The sequence below is a fragment of the Gossypium hirsutum genome, chromosome D03 (assembly GCF_007990345.1).
Source record: "Gossypium hirsutum isolate 1008001.06 chromosome D03, Gossypium_hirsutum_v2.1, whole genome shotgun sequence".
NCBI lineage: Eukaryota > Viridiplantae > Streptophyta > Magnoliopsida > Malvales > Malvaceae > Gossypium > Gossypium hirsutum.
The window spans coordinates 35,221,917-35,231,808 of record NC_053439.1 but is presented as its reverse complement, the minus strand read 5'-3'; the positions used below and the strand labels follow the sequence as shown (position 1 = coordinate 35,231,808).

General features: G+C 35.8%; 1 long non-coding RNA gene across 5 annotated transcripts; it reads right to left on the bottom strand.

Moving 5' to 3' along the window:
* Positions 1-5,396: 5,396 nt before the first annotated feature.
* Positions 5,397-7,830, bottom strand: LOC107950724 (uncharacterized). Of its 5 annotated transcripts, XR_005911294.1 has the most exons (5): positions 7,526-7,814; positions 7,313-7,346; positions 7,017-7,093; positions 5,984-6,940; positions 5,397-5,902 (listed from the first exon to the last, which is right to left on the bottom strand). It is a non-coding gene; the product is annotated as an uncharacterized lncRNA (long non-coding RNA). The 5 variants fall into 5 exon arrangements; XR_005911296.1 differs by lacking the exon at positions 7,313-7,346 and having other exon boundaries at positions 7,571-7,830; XR_001698172.2 differs by lacking the exon at positions 7,313-7,346 and having other exon boundaries at positions 7,526-7,817.
* Positions 7,831-9,892: the final 2,062 nt, after the last annotated feature.

The following is a 9,892-nucleotide window of genomic DNA, read 5'->3' as shown; positions in this document are numbered from 1 at the left end:
TTCTTGCTTCCTAAACACTCTGTCTCTTTGATTTTTTCCTATGATGGCACTTAATGATCCTACGCTACCTTCTAGTCCATATTATCTTCATCCAAATGAAAATTTTGCCTTAGTTCTTGTTTCTCCCGTCTTATCAAGCTTGAATTATCATTCTTGGTCTCGAGCAATGACAATGGCGCTTTTATCCAAGAACAAGCTTCAGTTCGTTGATGGCACCATCACAGTTCCGCTCCGGACAGATTCTCTTTATTCAACCTGGGAACGGTGTAATACTATGGTGCTTTCTTGGTTGCATCACACCATCTCGCCTTCGATCATGAACAGTATTCTGTGGCTTGATTTTACTTATGCTGTTTGGCGCGATCTCCGTGAATGTTTTTCTCAGGGAGATATTTTCCGTATTTTTGATCTCCAAGAAGATATCAATGCTTTCAAGCAAGATGATCGCTCAGTCACTGATTACTTTACTGAGTTAAAGATTCTCTGGGATAAGTTGATGAATTTTCGACCGATTCCCGTTTGTTCTTGTCCAACATCTTGTTCTTGTGGTGTTTTTGCTACTCTTTAGAAATATTATGATAATGATTACGTTATTCGCTTTCTTAAAGGCCTTCATGATCGTTTTGCTGCTATTCGCTCTTAAATCATGCTCACTGATCCGTTGCTTACGATCAATAAAGCTTTTTCCTTGGTCATTCAACAGGAATGCCACCTTACTGTTGGATCTTCTCAAATGTTTGTTAGTAACACACTGCGCCAACACCCTTCTTCCAAGAAATCTCAGGCAAAATAGTTTCTTGACTCACGACAGTGCACCTTTTGTGGTAAATCCAGGCATACTGTTGATACCTGCTATGAGAAGCATGGTTATCCACTTGGTTATAAGTCTCGTGGTCGAGCTTCACGTGAACACACAGTGCTTAATGATGGTGTTGTACAACCCTTGAACTCTTCACAGTCTGTTGCCATTTTGCCATCTGATTCTTCTGTTACTTTGACGCAAGATCAGTTACAACAGCTACTCGCATTGCTTCCATCTTCCACCTCTCCCTCCCCACCTCATGTTACCAACACTGCCTCTTCCTTACCTCAAATACCTTCTACATCCTCAGGTAACCTTTTTTTCTTTTCAATCCCACCATTGGATCATAGACACTAGTGTGACTGATCACATTACACACTATTTATCCTTTTTTGCCTCTTTTCATTCAATTAAGCCTGTGCATATAAATCTTCCAAATGGCACCAAAGTCTGTGCTCAAATTTCTGGTACAGTCATTTTCAGTAATCGCCTTTACATTACTAATGTTCTTTATGTTCCTCAATTTACTTTCAATCTTTTATCTGTAACTAAACTTACTGCTACGTTACCTTGTTCATTTACTTTTCACAAAACTTATTGCTCCTTACAAGCCCTTACCTCTTTGAAGATGATTGGTACAACTAAAGTTTTTCATGGTCTTTATTTTGAACTCACCAGCTCAAACCCTCTCCATTCTCGTTCCCACTACCTTGTCAGCTACCACCACTTCATGTTCCCTTTGGCATCATCGTCTCGGTCACCTTTCTGATTCTAGATTGAAGCTACTTTCCCCTTACATTCCTTCTTTGTCCATGACAAATAATGCAAATTGTAAAGCATGTCATTTGGCAAAACAAAAGAAAATACTTTTTCCTGTAAGCACTTCTGTTTCCAATAAAATATTTGAACTTATTCATATTGATATTTGGGGCCCGACTGATGTTGTTTCTATCACTGGTCATCATTATTTTCTAACCATTGTTGATGATTTCAGTCGTTTCACTTGGATCATTCTATTAAAAGCCAAATTTGAAGTTCGCATTCATATTCAGAATTTTTGCACACATGTTGAAACTCAATTTTCTTCCAAAATTAAAGTCATTCGAACTAATAATGGCTGTGAGTTTGCTATTCCAGCTTTTTATGCTTCCAAAGGCGTTATTCATCAAACCTTATGTGTTGAAACTCCACAACAAAACGATCTTGTTGAACGTAAGCACCAACACATTCTTAATGTTTCACGGGCTCTCTTATTTCATTCTGGTCTACCTAAGCATTTTTGGGGACATGCTGTTCTTCATTCTGTTTTTCTTGTTAATCGTACCCTGACTCCTCTTTTGGCTAACCTTACTCCTTTTGACAAACTATACCAAACTAAGCCTAATTTGATCCTCGAGCACGTGAGTGTGTTTTTCTTGGATTTCCACCAAATGTCAAAGGTTATATTCTTTTTGACCTGTCAACTCATGCCATTTTTGTCATAAGAAATGTCCTTTTTTATGAGTCCGTTTTTCCTTTTTCTCATCTACCATCTCCTTCCTCCACCCCACAATTGACCTTTGACCCCTCCATTACTTATGATTTGCCACCTTAACCTCAGGTTCCACCTCCTGTTCTCTTCTAACCTTCTAGGCCACCTTGTCTTAGAAAACCACCTTCTTATTTAGACCAATATCACTGTTTTTTAATCAAGGCTGCTACCAATCATCTTCGATGCTCCACACCCGTTACTCTTGCCATTAATGCTTCTTCTATACCTACAACATATTTACAAGCTAGTAAAATTTCCCATTGGCAAGAAGCAATGCAAGCTGAAATTTTTGCTCTTGAACAAAATAACACCTAGATCATTATGGACTTACCTCCAGGCAAGGCTGCAATCGATTGTAAATGGGTCTATTGAGTAAAATATCGACTCGATGGTTCTATTGAATGTTACAAGGCTCGTTTGGTTGCAAAGGGGTTCACACAAACTGAGGGTGTCGATTATTTTGATACTTTTTCCCCTGTAGCCAAGCTTACTACCGTTCACTTGTTACTTGTTATTGCTGCTTTTAAAAATTGGTTTTTGCACCAGCTTGATGTTAATAATGCGTTTTTACATGGAGATTTGACTGAAGAGGTTTATATGCTTTTACCTCATGGTTTTGTTTCATCCACTCCCCACAAGGTCTGTAAGTTGCAAAAATCCTTATATGGTCTAAAGCAAGCTAGTCGACAGTGGTTTGTTAAACTCACAGTAGCTCTTTCTTCTCTTGGTTATATTCAATCCAATTCTGAATTCTCATTGTTCATTAAAAAGGATGACATTTCTTTTACTGCATTATTGGTTTATGTTGATGATGTTATTCTGGCTGGTGATCATTTAGATGAAATAGCAAGAGTGAAAGCCTTTTTGGATTCTACATTTAGCATTAAAGACTTGGGTGATCTAATGTATTTTCTTGGCCTTGAGGTTGCTCGAAGTTCTGCTGGTATTCATCTTTGTCAACGAAAATATGATCTCGATCTCATGTCTGACTTTGGTTTCTCAGATTACAAGCCTGTTAAGACTCCAATGGCTACCAAAATTCCTCGAGATGTCTCTGCAGATTTGCTTCCTGACAACACTATTTTCAGGAAACTTATTGGTCGCCTACTATATCTGGTTTCTACTAGACCTGATCTTGCTTTCGTAATTCAACAGCTGAGTCAATTCTTGAACCGACCTATAGTCACTCATCTTCAAGCTACTCAACGTGTTCTTCGCTACTTGAAAGGCTGCCTTGACTTTGGGCTTTTCTTTTCTGCTTCTTCCTCACCTATACTGAAGGCTTTTAGTGACTCTGACTGGGCTGGTTGTCCTTTCACACGCCGTTTTGTGACTGGTTATTTCCTATTTTATGGTGATTCTCTTGTTAGTTGGAAAGCCAAAAAGCAAAGCACTGTGTCCCGTTCTTCCTCAGAAGTAGAATATCGTGCCCTTGCATCTACTGTTTGTGAAATTCAGTGGCTTCGATTTCTTTTGTGTGATTTGCATTTGTCTATTTCTGGTCCTACTGCATTTTTTTGTGACAACAATTCCACTATTCAAATTGCTGCCAATCCTACGTTTCATGAACGTACTAAACATATCGAAATCGACTATTATCTTGTTCGTGAGAAAGTGCTGGCCGGTGTTGTTAAACTGCTTCCTTGTTCTTCCAAGGATCAACTTGCTGATATCTTTACTAAAGCTCTTACTGCTGTTCCTTTTCAGCTCATTTTGTCCAAGCTGGTATTGTTTCCCGTACACTCTCCAGCTTGAGGGGGGCTGTTAGTCATATAGTTTAATTTAATTTTTAGTTAGTTAGTTAGCAGTTATGTTTCTGTTATTTTCTTTCTGTTATTTCATCTCTTGTATATAACAGCACCTTTTACATCAAATATACTTGAGCAGTTTTCTTTTACACTTATTCTACATCACTTTTTAATTATTTGATGTTGGGTTTTTTTAAAAAAAATATAGAAAAATGGAAATATTTTCATTTTTGTAATGTAAAATTTAAGGATTTGTTGTGGTATTTGCAGATATGTCTGCGAAAAAGAAAGTCTCCACCCAAGGTAGAAACTGACACTAGAGGCTGAGAAATGCAAATGTCCAAAATCTTTTAAAGTTATACCTTATTTAAATTAAATTAAAAGTTTTGGATTAAAATGGTAATTTTTTATGATTAATAATAATAACATGAATTTTAATTTAATTAAGCAAAAAATCAAAATTTAAAAGAAAAAATGCCATATTAGATTTCTGTTTTGGGATTTTAATGACAGTGATCAAACTATGCAATGAGGGTCCCTAAATTGTAAAACTTCTTTTAATTTAAGTGCTTAAAATAAAATAAAAATTATAATTGAATGACTATTTATATAATTTACCCTAAAAAAGATATCATGAAGGATTAAAATAATCAATAACTATCAATAATATTAGTTTTCTCAGTCCGTGTATTTTCCTCTCACACTTTGTAATCCCTAAGAATCAGTTTTTCCGCCCTTTAGCCATTGAAGGCAGTCTTATGGCCGATCGAGGGTCCTCTCCTCCCTTCCTCTTTCCCCTTACTCTCTCCTTCCCCATCTTCACTCCCATCCTCTTTTTTTCCTTTTCCTTATTTTCAGCAGAACAATTAGGTCCCCTACTTCCACCCGGCTTTCAGCCATTGGAGAGATAGAAGAGAGACCCTTGGCTTTTTCGTGGTCTTTTCACGATTTTTGTCCAAGAGTTTGTCTCCTTTTGTCTGGTCGGAAGCTTTTTGTGCATGGTGATGTCGATGTGCTCTGGATCTTTGTGATTTGGATGCTGATGCCCTCTTGAAGGGTCAGGATTTACAACAATCGATGGCCCTTACGTGTTCCATGGTGTCAACCGCGGTCCTCTTGGACCTCTTCGGTATTAGACTTGTAGGTTGAGAGTAGGACTGCTTCATTGGGATTGAGGTTCCAGTTTCCTCTATTCATCCCTTTGGATTGGAAAAGGTGGGACTAAGGTTTGTCTCCTTTCGGGATGGGTTGGACCATTATAAGGAGACAAACCTTTTAATGAATAGAGATTGGCCTTTTAATGAAATTTTTGTACTTTCAAAAAACAAAAAACATCATATAGATCGGAGAAGCAATAAACAAGAGTTTTCTTTAGCCAACTAGTCCAATATTAAGAACTCTACATTGAACTTTGACTCTATTTTTTCAGCCAAACAAATTTATTTCATAAAAATCTTCTAAAGAGTTACACAAAAAGACACTCAATAGATACTAAACTCATTACAAACACCACACAAAAAGTTGACCATGTTAACTCGTCCAAGTTGTTAACACTACAAGGGTTTGCATTTAGGTATGTGAAGTAAATTTCAATACGGTTTCATACAGTCTTTCAAATGTTGAGACAATAGCAGCGGTTTTCACCAGTGAAAGTAACACACTCAACGGCATCAGGGTTGCGGCCCAAGGCAGCGCATGCCTACCTACAATCTCCTCCGCTGCTGCATGTTTCAGCAAAATAACACCCTTTACCGTTCCCTTCTTTTGCATGCGCTAAACACTCCCCATTGGAATGAAACTTGTATGGACCCTTTTCTGCACCTTCAGCAAACACATAAATATAATTAATTAGTTTACTTGCAAAAAGAGGAAGTAATTTTGCTACATGATCAATTAAAGTACCATGAAGCTTTCCAAATGAATAAGAGCAGGAAAACAACAACCACAAGAAGCTTTAATGATACCATGGTTTTGTTTGTGTTGATTGTGCAATGGGGTTTTGTTTTTATATATAAGAGACCAATTGGAGCCATAACTTTTTCATTAAATTTGGTAAGAAATTTCAAAAAATCCACCTCTTGCAATGTGACTGAATCTCATAACTGTTGTGTTTGTTTGCTCATGTAAGATGGGGGCGACTTCTCACATTTCTAACAAGGCTATTTTTATTGCTATGCTTGCATTTTTAGGTGGGAAAAAAATACTAAGCTTTCCACCCTGTACTCTCACATGAGATGGGTGGATATGCAAAAACATCTGAAGTGGGATGTGTCTGATTGATTTCCCAATCTACATTTTACATTATCAGTCCTTCCACAATTTCAAAATCTCTTTCATGCAAATATTTGAACTATTTTTTATGAATAAAATCGTAAAAAATTGAATAAAATTGGATAATATCTAAATTTTTCTTCGACTCCATATTGTTATGGTTACGGCCTTGTAAACATATATAATTTATGGGTAAATTACACCAACAGTCACTCAAGTTTCAATTTAGTCACTCAACTTTCAAAAAATAACAAAACAGTCACCACTAACCATTTTCCACTAACCATTTTCCATTACGTCTGTAATAGAGCTATCCTTTTCCGTTGTTCATTTAACAGAAAGGCCATTTTCCATCCCTTCCCCATCCCCCTCCCTCTTCCCCACCATCCCTCCCATATCAAAAAATCTTTACTTTTTTGCAGACCTCCCCACCATTGCCCTCTCCCTCTCTTCCCCCTATTCCTTCACGGTCATCCTCAAGGAAAATGAACCTCAAGAAAAAGTAACCAATGCAGATTGAATAGACCCAAAGAGGCAATAGAAGGAAACCAACGTTATCTCTGATGGATACCCTTTCAGAACTACAACCTTCAAATTTAGTGGGGAAAGTATCAATTTGAAGTACCCAAAGCATGGTGGATTATGAAATAGCATATTAAATTACCTGACCAACGATTTTTGCTGAAAGTGACAAAGAGGCAGCTACAATGAAGAGGGCACCTATGAGCCAATTGTTAGATGCTGTTAACATGGTAGAAGGAGATGGGTGTAAGTGCGGTTGAATTCGTGGAAAAAGTATTGGCATAGCAGCAAAGATCAAAGACAGCTAATTATGCATTATACTACAAAAACAAATGGCATAGCAGCAGAGATGAGCCTGAAGATAACAACAAGCAAGAAAGTGAAAGCTACGATTAAGTTGGCAAAAGCAGAAGCAAGGGTTGGAGAGTTGTATATTACACCAATGATTACACAGTTCTGCATCAAAGTGATCCTGCAAAAAACCCAGTTTTATAACCCAAATTTTTCACCAATAAAGGAATTATTAAACTCTGTTTAGATTTAATTACATACCCAGTAATGCTTAAGTAGAAAATTTTGCACAAAAAAGATAAAGTAATTGGTGACCGCTTTTTCTTGCATATAAAGAAGTCCAAAAATAGAAATAAATACCATTAATTGCTCATCCATGGATTTAATTGATAGATAGATGAGAACCTTGTGAAGAAAAAAGTTGCTGGAAGAAGAATGAGAGAAGCTAGAGCATTTGAGTAGACGACAAGGGAAAAGTGGTTCATTCCTTTGGACATGACAGCTTTGCTGAGGGTGAGAGAAATGATGGTGAAGAAGGAATAGAGAGAAGAGGGGGAGAGGGAAATGGTGGGGAAGTATGCAAAAAAAGTAAAGGAGCTTGTGATAGGGGGAGGGATGGTGGGGAGGAGGGAGGGGGATGGGAGATGGATGGAAAATGGCATTTTTGTTAAGTGAATAATGGAAAAGGATAGCTCCATTACAAACGTAACGGAAAACGGTTAGTGTTGATTATTTTGTTATTTTTTAAAAGTTAAGTGACCGAATTGAAACTTAAGTGACTGTTTTATCAATTACCCTAAAATTGAGTGACTGTTGGTGTAATTTACCCATAATTTATTAAACAAATGTTCAAAGGAGTACTTGACAAAAGCTTGCATATATGACATGAAGTGGATTCAAATCTCTCTACCCATCTATTATAATTTGATTGTTAATGCACATACTAACAGAAATGATTTCCTGTATGGAAGATGAATCACCATGCCTACGAAATTTCTACTAGGTAGCATTTCTTGGGGTTAAAAAAAAAACGAAATTTTAGCTTTTTGTTTAATTTTTTTACTTTTTAAATTTTTTTTAATTTACATTTTTTTTGTAAAATCACTCCAAATGAATGGAAATTTAATATTTTTTAAACTTTGTTGAGGTTCCATACAAGTGGATGGTACGTTAGTATTTAATTAATTTTTTAAAATTTAAAAATTAAAAAATAATTAAAACTATTTTTAGAAATTAAAAATAATTAAAAATATTTTAAAATATAAAGATTATGAAAAAAATATTTTTTTTCAAATTTAAAAAATTAATTAATACTAATTTTCATTTACATAGCAATCTGATAGCAAGCTAATTTTGTGTGTTTAATGTTCTTATTTGTGGTCAAATTTTGAATAGAATGCTACTAAGCTTGTGATTTCTTGTTTTAATTTTGTCAAGATGCAATTGGAATACCGAAGTTCAAATAAACAAACAAATTTGGCTTAATTGGAATAAAAAGTAATAAAAGGGGACAAATTGAAAAGTTACAGAATTAGTGGCTAATTAAAAATCAAATTGTGAATTTGTCAAACTCTATAAATAGAAAAAAAAAATATGATTTTAGTTGGTTGTTAGGCATAATCATAGGAGGAATTATACTAAATTTGACATATGAAAATTGTATAAATACCTTGTAATGGTGGCTTGAAAAGGACACACTGGAATAGAATTAAAACAATTCTTATTTTTTCTCTTTCACGCATAAGTAGCTATTCAAGTTTACTAACAAATTTTTTTCCATTTCCTAATTTTTGGTTCAATTGCTTTTTAAGTCCTTTTTCCTTTTCACCTATCACAGTTACATTCAAATCCACTTTTAAACTCCAATCAAGTATGATTAATTTCATGCTCAACAAAACCCCATTTAGCCTTAGGTCGGTTATCATTCCTATCGAAAATCGTGAGATATGAACTCATGCTAAAATATTTCAAAACGGTATTTGTTATCTCACCAGTATATGGGATAATCACATTTGTCCTTTAAAGTTGATCCAATTTTAGCTCAAAGTGCGTGTTGGGAGGGAGTTGTTTTGGCTTACAGTTGGGAAAATGAGTCGGTTGTTTACCGTATTCGAGTTCCTACGAACAAATTGGCATGTCCAATTAGAAAAAGCTAGTTGGGTTCTGTCAAGAGAGATAGTGATTAGATTTTAACAACCCACATAGTTGCGGTCATTAATTCGAGTTGGGCTTTTCTAGATCGCAAGGCTACTGAGATCTTAAATCGCGAACGTGTGTTATGTGGTTAGATAATCGGTAATGGTTGGTTTGCAGATCATACTAGAACCAACTATACAAGAAAGAGTTGGTGGTTGGGGCGTCCTTGGCCGCTATAACTAACTTATTGTTAAGAAGAAAGAAATCAATTTTCAAGAATCGGTTCAAGTTCGGACTGTACCGAGACTAAAGCTAAGCATTCACAAATTGATTTACCAATTTAATTTAAATTACTTAATTTTATTTTGCAACCTTCATTCTGTTAATTTCATTTTATACTTGTTTTTTTTCTTTATCAACTAAAATCCCCATTTATTTATTTTAGCTTTGCACATACAAGTCATGGGCACGACAGATACCTAGACTCAGGAATTTGGTCACGTAAATAGGAAATTAGGAATCTCAGTTCCTGTGGGATCGACCCTACTACTCTATATTACTCTTTAGTTCAATTAGAGCATAGGAGATTAT